This window comes from Dermacentor andersoni, chromosome 10 (genome assembly GCF_023375885.2).
Source record: "Dermacentor andersoni chromosome 10, qqDerAnde1_hic_scaffold, whole genome shotgun sequence".
Classification (NCBI taxonomy): domain Eukaryota; kingdom Metazoa; phylum Arthropoda; class Arachnida; order Ixodida; family Ixodidae; genus Dermacentor; species Dermacentor andersoni.
Window position 1 is genome coordinate 13,064,431 of NC_092823.1, and position 12,500 is coordinate 13,076,930.

At 55.9% G+C, this 12,500-nt stretch overlaps 3 non-coding genes and 1 pseudogene across 3 annotated transcripts; 1 reads left to right on the forward strand and 3 right to left on the reverse strand.

Annotated features, from left to right (window-relative positions):
- The window catches only part of LOC126547268 (large subunit ribosomal RNA), a 4,363-nt pseudogene extending 4,145 nt beyond the window's left edge, over window positions 1-218 (reverse strand).
- Window positions 219-1,364: 1,146 nt separating this feature from the next.
- Window positions 1,365-1,517, reverse strand: LOC126523116 (5.8S ribosomal RNA). Its single transcript, XR_007597597.1, has one exon. It is a non-coding gene; the product is annotated as a 5.8S ribosomal RNA (ribosomal RNA).
- A 1,574-nt stretch (window positions 1,518-3,091) lies between these two features.
- LOC126523085 (small subunit ribosomal RNA) lies at window positions 3,092-4,906 on the reverse strand. The gene has a single exon (XR_007597590.2). It is a non-coding gene; the product is annotated as a small subunit ribosomal RNA (ribosomal RNA).
- Window positions 4,907-9,709: 4,803 nt separating this feature from the next.
- On the forward strand, window positions 9,710-9,901 carry LOC140213817 (U2 spliceosomal RNA). The gene has a single exon (XR_011890802.1). It is a non-coding gene; the product is annotated as a U2 spliceosomal RNA (small nuclear RNA).
- The last annotated feature ends 2,599 nt before the right edge of the window (window positions 9,902-12,500 follow it).

Below are 12,500 nucleotides of genomic sequence, written 5' to 3' on the forward strand. Positions count from 1 at the left end.
GGGACAAGCCCCTGTCAGGGGGACTTGCACCGTCGCAAACACCCGAGAACGTCGCCTCCCATACACCACATTTCCCGACCGCCTGCAAGGACGGGGGATTCGGTGCTGGGCTCGGTCCCGTTTCGCTCGCAGCTACTCGGGGAATCCCTGTTGGTTTCTTTTCCTCCGCTTAGTGATATGCTTAAATTCAGCGGGTTGTCTCGCCTGATCTGAGGTCGACAACGGATACATCGCTTTCGCCCATTCCAGCACGACCGAGTACGACGCCCTGCCACGTCCTTACGGACGAGGCTGGCAGGCGGCACAACGCCTGCGCGCGTGCGTCATACGAGCGGTATGCCGAAAAGGACTCGACACGTTCGAAAACCCAGCGCCAACCGAGTGCGACGCCCTACCACGTCCTTCGCCCAACACGGAGCTACTTATAGACGAGGCTGGCAGGCGGTGAACCGCCTGCGCGCGTGCGGCGCACGAGCAGTTGCGTGGTAAGCGACCGTGTCTGAAGCCCAAACACCACCGAGGCAAAGATCGCCTTAGCAGCGCGCCGCTTCAGCGGGCACCGCAGGGGCGACTAAAACCTGGCGGGAGGCATCGTCTCGTGTAGCGTCGCCCCTGCCCCAACTGGAGTGGCCCAGTCTTTAGGGGACAGAGACTGCGAAGCACTTGGACCGACGGCGGACTACGACGGAACGCTTCAGCTCGGCCAACGGGGCACCCACGCTCTCGAAGGAGACATTTTCCGTTTCGCGGCAATTCTCCGCCGTGCCGTGACTCTTCTCGCTCGCAGACTGCGCTGTCGCGTCGAACCGCTTTCGGGGGCCACCCTTCTCCTCCCCGCTCCTCGCAAGAATCTGCCGATTCCCATTCCTGCGACGAAGCCCGGAAGGGCGCCCACACAACTGCGGTGACGTGAACGAGCGACCAGCTCTGGAGCTCGACGTACTTCGAAGGCAAACAGCGCAAATTGCGATCGCGCTGGCTTTGCGCACGGCGCGGGAATCGGCCGGCGTTTCATTCCCACGTTTTCCGTGCACGCAAGCGTGCGCTTCCGACTCTCTCGCAAACGTGCGCGCTACATGGCAACAGACGTTCGCGCCTCGTGCTTGGACCGCTCTTTCCCTGCAGGTATCCGACTCCATCCTGCGGCGGTCTTGCTAGAGGCGCGCACTCGTCACGCTGCAGTAGTAATGCCTCGTTTCCGTCTTTTCGAAGAATTGGCACAACGGTTTGCCACCGTCTCCCTCTCGTGAGGCCGCTGGCGCGTGGCTTTAGCGCTCAACGTACTGTCCATGATGCCGACGCGGTCAAAACGAGTCGACGGACGCACGTTCCCTGTGCGCCGAAGTCTCTCTTGATATGTGATCCGACCCTCAGACAGACGAAGCCAAGGGAAGACCCAAGGCCGCAATGTGCGTTCAAAGAATCAGTGCTCAGTGTGTCCTGCAATTCACACCAAGTCTCGCAGCTGGCTGCGTTCTTCATCGACCCGAGAACCGAGTGATCCACCGCTTAGAGTCGTGAAAAATAGTTTGTTCAATTCAGTACAGTACAACCAGGGTTTTAGGCACGTGGCGTCTCCCTGTGTGTGGTTTCGAAGAGCGCCTTTCGGCGTGCGCTCCTCCAGTCTCGCTCTTTCGGCGGCCGCGTCTCAGCAGCTGAAAGCCTAATGGCACTCCACTCCTGCTACTCGCGCGTGTGTTTTGCGCCCACGCCTTCCTCGCTTGCCCTCGAGGTAGCTTATGCCGTTTGCGCGCACTCGAAGCCGGTTTTACCTGCCATCCAACCACCGGACCCGTGTGTCTCGTGTGCACGTTCACATCGCTCCACTAAAAATTGCAAAGAGCGACAGAGCCATGATTAGGGCTAAGCCGCTGTGGAGTCTTTAGCGGCTACACGGCCACGGGCAGGGCTTCACCCCCATCGACGTGCTTCGCTTCAGTCAGCAGTAGGTTCATAGAAGGGCCTCAAACACACACACACTTTCGCATCGGCAGATCGCCGCAGCATAACCGCTGTTGATCCAACAGCCTACTTGAGACGAAAGACAAGAGCCCGGCGCGCGTACTCGCGCAGCTCTCCAAAACCACTCGGCCAGTGCCAGGGACGGCTCCCTGCGCCGGCGCCACAACAAGTCTACTTGAGGCGGAAGACGAAGCCAGCAAGGGCCTGGCCGCAAGTGCGTTCGAATCCGGGACTACAGTCCCTCGTCTGTCCGTACTTCCTCTTTCGACGTGCGGCGCCTTCCCAAAGCGCACAAGTCCGCTAACCGCAGAACGCTTCCGACGTAGCAAAGCCGCGTTTCCTTCGGTACTTCGCAGCAACGCCGCCTTTCCCTCGGCGGCGGGCGAATAGCCTGCAGACGTCGTCGCATTAAACCGCGATCTCGACACCTCGCGCGTCACGAGCAGGAGCCGACCGGCAGCCTCCGGCCCTTTCGGACTCGGTGGCATTTGCCGCGGAGGACGGGAGAGCACTTTAGGCCACGGTTCCTTCCGTACTTGGCAGCCGCACCCTCATACCGACAGTTCCATGACCGACCGAGCGCCACACCGTTCCTTTAGTACTTGGGCGGCAACAAAGTCGGGTCGTTACTCCATACTCGCCGCAGGAAGCGACCGGCAGCCGCCAGACTTTTCAGACTCGGCAGCGTTTGCCGCGGAGGACGGGAGAGCGCTCGCACCACGGTTCCGTGTGTGTACTAAGCGGCAGCGGCATTAGCTCTCGACCGTCAGTTCCTTGACCGACCGCACGCTTCGCCGTTCCCCTCGTACTGGGCAAAGCAGCAGGTCGGGTCGTCTTACTCCCATTCCGCGCAAGAGCGCCAAAGCGGACAGAAAGCCCACCCAGTGTGCGTTACGCCGTTTCTACCCGCGGGCGCGGCCAAGCCAACCGTCCAAGGTTGCAGCCGGCGTCCACTGGGCGCAACAAATTTGGCACGGGGCGCCCCTCAAAATTCAGGCAGTCCCCGGCATGTTCGGGTATAGCCGTCCCCGCGTCCAAGCGGGGCCAGCGGCGGAAAGCGTCGGGCGCAGCGAGCTGCTTCACCCACACGGGGTAGAAACAATGGCGCTCGCCACCCTTCACAATCCGGTAATGATCCTTCCGCAGGTTCACCTACGGAAACCTTGTTACGACTTTTACTTCCTCTAAATGATCAAGTTTGGTCATCTTTCCAACAGACCGGCGCAACCGAAAGGCCGCGCCGGACATCGGTCCGAAGACCTCACTAAATCATTCAATCGGTAGTAGCGACGGGCGGTGTGTACAAAGGGCAGGGACGTAATCAACGCGAGCTTATGACTCGCGCTTACTGGGAATTCCTCGTTCAAGGGGAACAATTGCAAGCCCCTATCCCAATCACGAAAGAAGTTCCACGGGTTACCCAGTCTTTTCAGACAGGGATAAAGACACGCTGCTTCCTTCAGTGTAGCGCGCGTGCGGCCCCGGACATCTAAGGGCATCACAGACCTGTTATTGCTCTGTTTCGTGCGGCTAGGAGCCGCTTGTCCCTCTAAGAAGGTTGTAAGGTGCTGGGAACCCCGCACCTATTTAATAGGCTAGAGTCTCGTTCGTTATCGGAATTAACCAGACAAATCGCTCCACCAACTAAGAACGGCCATGCACCACCATCCACCGAATCAAGAAAGAGCTCTCAATCTGTCAATCCTCCCAGTGTCCGGGCCGGGTAAGTTTTCCCGTGTTGAGTCAAATTAAGCCGCAGGCTCCACTCCTGGTGGTGCCCTTCCGTCAATTCCTTTAAGTTTCAGCTTTGCAACCATACTTCCCCCGGAACCCAAACACTTTGGTTTCCCGGAAGCTGCCCGCCGAGTCATTTGAGTAACTCAGGCGGATCGCTGGTTGGCATCGTTTATGGTCAGAACTAGGGCGGTATCTGATCGCCTTCGAACCTCTGACTTTCGTTCTTGATCAAAGAAAACATTCTTGGCAAATGCTTTCGCAGTAGTTCGTCTTGCGACGGTCCAAGAATTTCACCTCTAGCGCCGCAATACGAATGCCCCCGTCTGTCCCTCTTAATCATTACCTCGTATTCCAAAAACCAACAGAACAGAAACGAGGTCTTGTTCTATTATTCCATGCAAGTTTATTCAGGCGACTCGCCTGCGTTGAGCACTCTAATTTTTTCAAAGTAAAAGCACCGGCCTTCTCGAGGCACACAATGAAGTGCACCAAGAAAGGACCGGCATGATGTTCAGTCCGAGCCGTCGCATCGGGTAGATGCACTACTCGTCTGGAACTGAGATCCAACTACGAGCTTTTTAACCGCAGCAGCTTTAGTATACGCTATTGGAGCTGGAATTACCGCGGCTGCTGGCACCAGACTTGCCCTCCAATTGATCCTCGTTAAAGGATTTAGAGTGTACTCATTTCAATTACGGGGCCTCAAAAGAGTCCCGTATTGTTATTTTTCGTCACTACCTCCCCGTGCCGGGAGTGGGTAATTTGCGCGCCTGCTGCCTTCCTTGGATGTGGTAGCCGTTTCTCAGGCTCCCTCTCCGGAATCGAACCCTGATTCTCCGTTACCCGTAACAACCATGGTAAGCAAGTAACCTACCATCGAAAGTTGATAAGGCAGACACTTGAAAGAAACGTCGCCGGCTCGTGGCCATGCGATCAGCACAAAGTTATCCAGAGTCACCACACAATACGGGCCGAAACCCGATCGATCTTGGTCTAATAAAAGCACCCGTCGCCCAAAGGGCTTCAGGCTCACTGCATGTATTAGCTCTAGAATTGCCACAGTTATCCAAGTAGGAAGAAACGATCTAAGGAACCATAACTGATTTAATGAGCCATTCGCGGTTTCGCCTTATTTCGGCATGTACTTAGACATGCATGGCTTAATCTTTGAGACAAGCATATGATTACTGGCAGGATCAACCAGGTAATCGTTCAACTGCGCGTCCAGCCTTTCAAGCAGGCCGGACGCCGTTTTTGCGATGCCGAGGCCACCTTCAGGCGCCCCAACACGCTTCGTTCTCGCAAAGGGTAGCACTTTGCACAGTCCGAGACGACGGCGTTCGAGCTCGCAACGGCGCCCTCCCCGCAGGGCCGGGTATCGCCACGCGGCAAGAAGCACGCAACATTCTCGATAGACCGGTTGTGTCGACTCGATCGCGGCTTGCGGTTTCTCTCGAGCCCGCAGCACTGGTGGACCGACCGACACTTGCAACGTAGCCGAGACGGCAAAGCCGCTAGGCGACGGGTCACGCCCGCGCCTTCGGCGCTTTCGTATTTGATTCGTCCGAGGACGATGCGGAACACACTTCGATATCGTGGAAAAAGCGTCGTCCGACAACCAGCCCCTAACGCATCAAGCGGATGAGGCTGCAGACGTCAGCTGTGGGATCCACGGGAGCGATACCGGGGACACGCTTGACGGGCACGAAGCCCGCCGCATATCAAACACCCAGGTCGCTTTGGGGGCGACTGCTCTCTGGGACCCCCATATAATAGCAGCGATAAGTACCCAGACCTCCATGGGGCCGTACTCGTGCCACTTTCGACGAGCGTTTGGCGAAAATCGTGCCGCCTCGTAACGCCGCGAGCAAGATTGAAAGCTTACGTCGGCAGCACAATGCCGAAGTCGTGAAAGCGCAGCGCGTCCACCGAATGCGCGAACGGCAATTTCTCGCCAATGGCCAGTACGGTTTCCTGCACAATTGCCTGTCTGTCGCCCTACGGGGCCCCCGGCCGATCGATTCGAGGCACGCTAGCACGGCCCCTTCGCCATTTCCGAGCACGAGTGCGAACAGTGCGGGCGGCGTGCTCGACGCCCCGGCTGACGTCGTTTCGGACTTTGTCTCTTCGCGTGCTCGCGGCAACGCCGCGGCCAACGACGACGTCTGCGCGGTTCTTTGCCGGTTCCCGGCGTGCTACAGTGCAGCCCTCTGCAGGGTGACACCGGCTCCGTCGTGGCCGTGCGGCGGCTTGTACGCAAAAGTTGCGTCAAAGGCGTCGCGCTCGCGCCGCCCCGGCACACGCGGTTTCGGACTTTGTCTCTTCCAGCGCTCGCGTAGTCGTGGGCACGATTGTCGACGTCGCAACGGTGCGCGGACACCGCCACGAGCACGCGCAAGACGAAAATCGCACTACGGTACAATGTCGGCCGGGGCCGTACGGCCCCTTACAGTAGCAGCGATAAGTGCCCAGACCTCCATGGGGCCGTACTCGTGCGACGCGGCGGCGTACTGCGCCGAGCCGAGCGCCAATATTTGGCTTTTGCAGGGCGGATTCGAGCTCTGGCGATCGCCGCGGTACCGCCGCTCACCGATTCAAGGCACGCTAGCGCGGCCCCTTCGCCATTTCCGAGCACGCGTGCGAACAGTGCGGGCGGCGTGCTCGACGCCCCGGCTGACGTCGTTTCGGACTTTGTCTCTTCGCGTGCTCGCGGCAACGCCGCGGCCAACGACGACGTCTGCGCGGTTCTTTGCCGGTTCCCGGCGTGCTATAGTGCAGCCCTCTGCAGGGCGACACCGGCTCCGTCGTGTCCGTGCGGCGGCTTGTACGCAAAAGTTGCGTCAAAGGCGTCGCGCTCGCGCCGCCCCGGCACACGCGGTTTCGGACTTTGTCTCTTCCAGCGCTCGCAACCATGTCGGGGCCGACGCCGACGACTGCGTGGTGTTTCAACGATTGCCGGCGTGACACAATGCAGCTGCGTGCGGGATGCCAGCGATTCCGTCGTGTCCGTGCGGCGGCTTGTACGCAAAAGTTGCGTCAAAGGCGTCGCGCTCGCGCCGCCCCGGCACACGCGGTTTCGGACTTTGTCTCTTCCAGCGCTCGCGTAGTCGTGGGCACGATTGTCGACGTCGGAACGGTGCGCGGACACCGCCACGAGCACGCGCAAGACGAAAATCGCACTACGGTACAATGTCGGCCGGGGCCGTACGGCCCCTTACAGTAGCAGCGATAAGTGCCCAGACCTCCATGGGGCCGTACTCGTGCGACGCGGCGGCGTACTGCGCCGAGCCGAGCGCCAATATTTGGCTTTTGCAGGGCGGATTCGAGCTCTGGCTATCGCCGCGGTACCGCCGCTCACCGATTCAAGGCACGCTAGCGCGGCCCCTTCGCCATTTCCGAGCACGCGTGCGAACAGTGCGGGCGGCGTGCTCGACGCCCCGGCTGACGTCGTTTCGGACTTTGTCTCTTCGCGTGCTCGCGGCAACGCCGCGGCCAACGACGACGTCTGCGCGGTTCTTTGCCGGTTCCCGGCGTGCTATAGTGCAGCCCTCTGCAGGGCGACACCGGCTCCGTCGTGTCCGTGCGGCGGCTTGTACGCAAAAGTTGCGTCAAAGGCGTCGCGCTCGCGCCGCCCCGGCACACGCGGTTTCGGACTTTGTCTCTTCCAGCGCTCGCGTAGTCGTGGGCACGATTGTCGACGTCGGAACGGTGCGCGGACTACGCCACGAGCACGCGCAAGCCGAAAATCGCACTACGGTACAATGTCGGCCGGGGCCGTACGGCCCCTTACAGTAGCAGCGATAAGTGCCCAGACCTCCATGGGGCCGTACTCGTGCGACGCGGCGGCGTACTGCGCCGAGCCGAGCGCCAATATTTGGCTTTTGCAGGGCGGATTCGAGCTCTGGCGATCGCCGCGGTACCGCCGCTCACCGATTCAAGGCACGCTAGCGCGGCCCCTTCGCCATTTCCGAGCACGCGTGCGAACAGTGCGGGCGGCGTGCTCGACGCCCCGGCTGACGTCCTTTCGGACTTTGTCTCTTCGCGTGCTCGCGGCAACGCCGCGGCCAACGACGACGTCTGCGCGGTTCTTTGCCGGTTCCCGGCGTGCTATAGTGCAGCCCTCTGCAGGGTGACACCGGCTCCGTCGTGTCCGTGCGGCGGCTTGTACGCAAAAGTTGCGTCAAAGGCGTCGCGCTCGCGCCGCCCCGGCACACGCGGTTTCGGACTTTGTCTCTTCCAGCGCTCGCAACCATGTCGGGGCCGACGCCGACGACTGCGTGGTGTTTCAACGATTGCCGGCGTGACACAATGCAGCTGCGTGCGGGATGCCAGCGATTCCGTCGTGGCGGTGCGGCGGCTTGTACGCAAAAGTTGCGTCAAAGGCGTCGCGCTCGCACCGCCCCGGCACACGTGGTTTCGGACTTTGTCTCTTCGAGCGCTCGCAGCGATGTCGAGGCGATCGCTTACGTCTGCACGGTTTGCGGTGTGCTACAATGCAGCAGTCTGCCGCACTACACCTCTTGGTTGCCGAGGCCAGCACGGCAATTTACTGAAGCGAGCGCATTGCGCCCAGGCGGCAGCGGACTTTGTTGCTTCGGGAGTGCTCTTGCTGTAAAATTTGAACGGCTGCAGCTGCGCGAAGCAAGTGTACCTATTTTCACTCTCTCTCTGTCTGCCTTTGAGGCGACTGTAATTTCACTTTAAACGCAACTGGAGGCGGGAGCAACCTGATGAGAGTAGGTGGACTTCGGTACATGTAATTTAGAAATTGCTTTCAAGCTTTGAGGACATACACCTTCGCGCCATCTGCTTTCCCCGTCTCTTTGGCACTTTATAGTATGTGCTGCATGCTCTGCATTCCAAAGAAACACGCCTGTCTCTCTCCCTCTCTCACGTTCTTCTTCTTTTTGTAGCTGCTGTTGTAGAAGATGCTATGCTCTTTAATCGCTGTAACATAGAGTGCTTGCACAAGCCAACAACTTTTGCGTGTTTTTTTTTTTTTCTCTTCCCAAGACGTTTCTGCCATTATTCACTAACTCTCGTTCTTAGTATGCAATGGAGCGTTAGCTCGCGCCATCTACCTTTCTTTCTGTATTGCAAAGTCCGCAGGTTTTCCTAGTTCCGTACACAGATGGCGCCAATGCCTTTTGGCGCCAGGTTCGAACGACCTCGCTCTACTCGTGTTTGGCATTTGAATGTTTCAAAGGGGTTTGCGACAGGGGGTGGTTCTTGTGCAAGGCTGAGCTTTCCAGCTGCGTTTAAGCTATGCTAGCATGTGTGCGTATATATATATATATATATATATATATAAATACACAAACACACACACACACACATGCATATATACATACACACACACGGTAATGGTAAAGATGATGAGGTAGCACTTTTTTTTTTTCTTTTTTTTACAATGCCTGTGTTTCAGATGGCGATCTTTCTCCCCTCTATGTTTCCGGTTGGAAGGAGTGTGCAGCGTTTTCTATATTTTTTTTGTCATTCACTTCTATGTTGCTCGTCTTCGTACATGGGGCATGCTACCTAATTCTACCGGTCGATTCGACACGTTGCGATCCGTCCCGGCCTGTGCCGTATCAAAATTTTCAGTGGGCCTTGCGGTAAATAAAAAGAAATGAAGGAAATGCGCGTAGTATATTACAATTGCACACGGGCTTGAAACGAAGCCCTCAAGGAAGGTCACCTTGAGCGGTCGCATTCAGACGGAAGTAAGCATTCCCCTGGCGCGTTTTTTTTCCGCTCGCCTGTTCCGTTTTCTACGAGGTTGCCTTGGTTGGTTTCGCGTTACAAGCAAGCTTGCACTCGGGTCTCGTTTCTACGCGACAGCGTTTCGTTAACAGCGAAAGACTGAGGCGTTGCGAATTCATCCGTGAGATAGGGAGCGTTGAGTCTGTACACAGGCTGAATTTTATAATATTGCCCACGCTGTTGCTGAGGTTACCCATGTCGGCAGGGCGCCCACAAGGCAGTAGTACAATGAAGTGAAGTGAAGGACATCGCTTCTCGGCCTTTTGGCTAAGATCAAAGTGTAGTATCTGTTCTTATCAGCTTAATATCTGATACGGGTTCTATATGGACCCACGATATTAAACCTATTTTTGGAAGTTGGCGGAGTGCTTGAAGCCTGCTTCACCTCCGCCGCAGGTCGGCCCGGTATTGCACTACCTCCGGGATCGGCCCCGCTCACTTAGGTGAGACTTCATTCAATCAAAATGAAGAGCACAAGCTCAACGCGAGCACTGACTTGACACGCACCATTCCTATACTACACGCAACGATGCCGGTTCGCGGACCACGAGAGTAATTAAACTGCCACTCCATCTGTGTGTAGCGTCGCACTTGTTGCGTCGCAAATGGGACAGCCGCTCCAGCAAATTTCTAGTTATGGGCTTCGAGAAAAATTAATGAAAGCAAAAGAAAGAACCAGAATTCCTATTTGTCCGATGTCTCTGAATGATTGTCTCCTGTAAAGAGCCACTTGGGGGGATGGGGGGTAGGATTAGCCGTGGGGTTCGCAATCAATATGAATCCCACTCAAAGCCAACACTGGATTTTGGAGTTCACTATCGCTTGGATCCGTAAACCACCGCGCCCACGCAAGCTCGCCCTGCCGCCGAAATCCGCTGCCCAAGTGGAAGAAAGATTCCCTATGAAAGAAAAATAGAGTGCCCGATTTCTGGCAACTACTGTGCAGCCTTTGTGTACACATTTTCGCAGCAGTGGGACCGAGCGCCTCGAAAACAAACTTGTCGTATGCCCGAATGTGGCGAAATATATTCAAGGGTTAAAAGGTGCCTCATCTTTCTAACCTGTATGTTACGAAGACCTGTTGCTACCTTTTCATCATGAACATCATCATCATCATCATCCTGGCTACGCCCACTGCAGGGCAAAGGCATCTCCCATGATCCTCCAAGTACCCCGGTCAGGTGCCGATTGTCGCCATGTAGTCCCTAATCTAATCTGCCCTCCTACCTTTCTGCCACCCCCTGCTACGCTTCCCTCCTCTCGGAATTCAGTCTGTAACCCTTAATGGCCACCGGTTATCTTCCCCCCAGATTGCATGCCCTGCGCATGCCCATTTGTTTTTCCTGGTTTAAACTTTGGTGTCATTAACGAGCGTTTGTTCTCGCACACCCCAATCTGCTCTATTCCGATCCCCCCGTGACGCCACACCCATCATCCTTCTTTCCAGAGCCCGTTGCGTCGCCCTCAGTTACCCTTCGGTAATCCTCAAAGCTTTTTGTTGGGACACTCGTGGCATCTTTCTCGTTTAATGAAGTCAAATTTTTTTCAGTTTTGGGGGAAAACTCAATGAGCTAGGCGCGATTGTGTCCCTGGCGCCGCTCTCAACAAGATGGCGGCGCCCATGCTTTTTGCCTGCAGGTTCGGCCCTACGCAGAACACGCCTGCCGGGCAGTGTAGCCACGTTGAAGGGGCAAAGCGTAGTGCAGTGAAGCGCTTGCTCGGGCGAAAAACGCAAATATGAGCCAAACAGGAATTTCCATTATTGGAAATTCCAGTTCAGTTTGCGCATTGCGTTCGCCTAAGGTAAAGAACACAAATGCGAGTGCCACAGCAGTCAAGTCAAAGCTTAGGATTGCGTACCATTTTTTTTTTTTTTTCGTGCCTTTTACTCCTGGCCTGCGTGGCCCTAGCGCGCATGCACACGAAAGTAATGAAATGGTGAAAACACGAAATAATGCGGTGCGGCTGTATCATATCTATTTTGTGCGCTTTGTTCTTTGTGGACTACAGCGGTGTGCGTCATGAGAAAGTTTCGGTGCCCTTCTTGGGTGACCAGTGAAGCTATATTTAAAACCACATTGATTTGTACGGTTATTGCTACAAACTGCGTGTGGGTGTTTTTCTTTTTCGCTGCCAACGATGGGTTATCGCAACCGCGATCGGTTCTGCTGCTACGCTAGACGCGTGCTTGCCAACGGTTGGCTCTATACGCGACCCGCGACGCGTGGTCGGCACATTCAAGCAGTCAATTGCAAACCGTTCCAAGAAAAAGGATGTACTCCACTTGCCACCTAGTTCGACGATTGTACTTTCTGACCCTCGAGGAAGCGCCGCCATCCCACGTTTTCTATAATACGATAAGATTCAGAGCGACCGCGACCACTTGTCTTTGTCAATATCTCGGAAACGCTTTCTTTTTCTTTTTTTTTTAAATCCAGATACTCAGACGCGCCCGTGTTCACGCGCACTTGCTCTCTCCGATAAGCAGGGAAGCTCGGTTGGGGTGGTGTCGGGCCTTGCGCATGCGCTGCTGAGCTCGTCGCTTCGCCGGCCGGTCGATGCTGGCGCGGTACTGGTAATGAACTTCGACGTGCATGGTGAAACGTCACTTTGTATTGCCACTGTAGACTAGCAATGCAATGTGTTTGCGAGCGATTGGATAAATGAGAAAGCGTGCACTGTCTACAGTTTATGCCCCTCTAGAGTAGTGGAAATGTTGCTCCAAGTGTTAGGTTTGTAATTTGCGCCTACGAACATGAACTAAACAAAGAAAATGGTCTGCAGCCGCCTTCGCTTCATAAAATTCCCGTACGAAGAAATTTCCGTGCGCGAATGAGAGAGCAAAAGAGAGAAACCATGCTAAGAAGAATGGCTGCCTTTTACGTGATCTCGCGCATGAAACCAGACGATGGATTAATTTTAGCCGTTCATTTTGATTTGCCGAATGTAAACCGGAACACTTTCTCCACGCGGTCTTCAGATTTGAATGGCAATCAATCACATCCTTTCTTTTTTTTTTTTTTTCTGTTTCTTTCTAT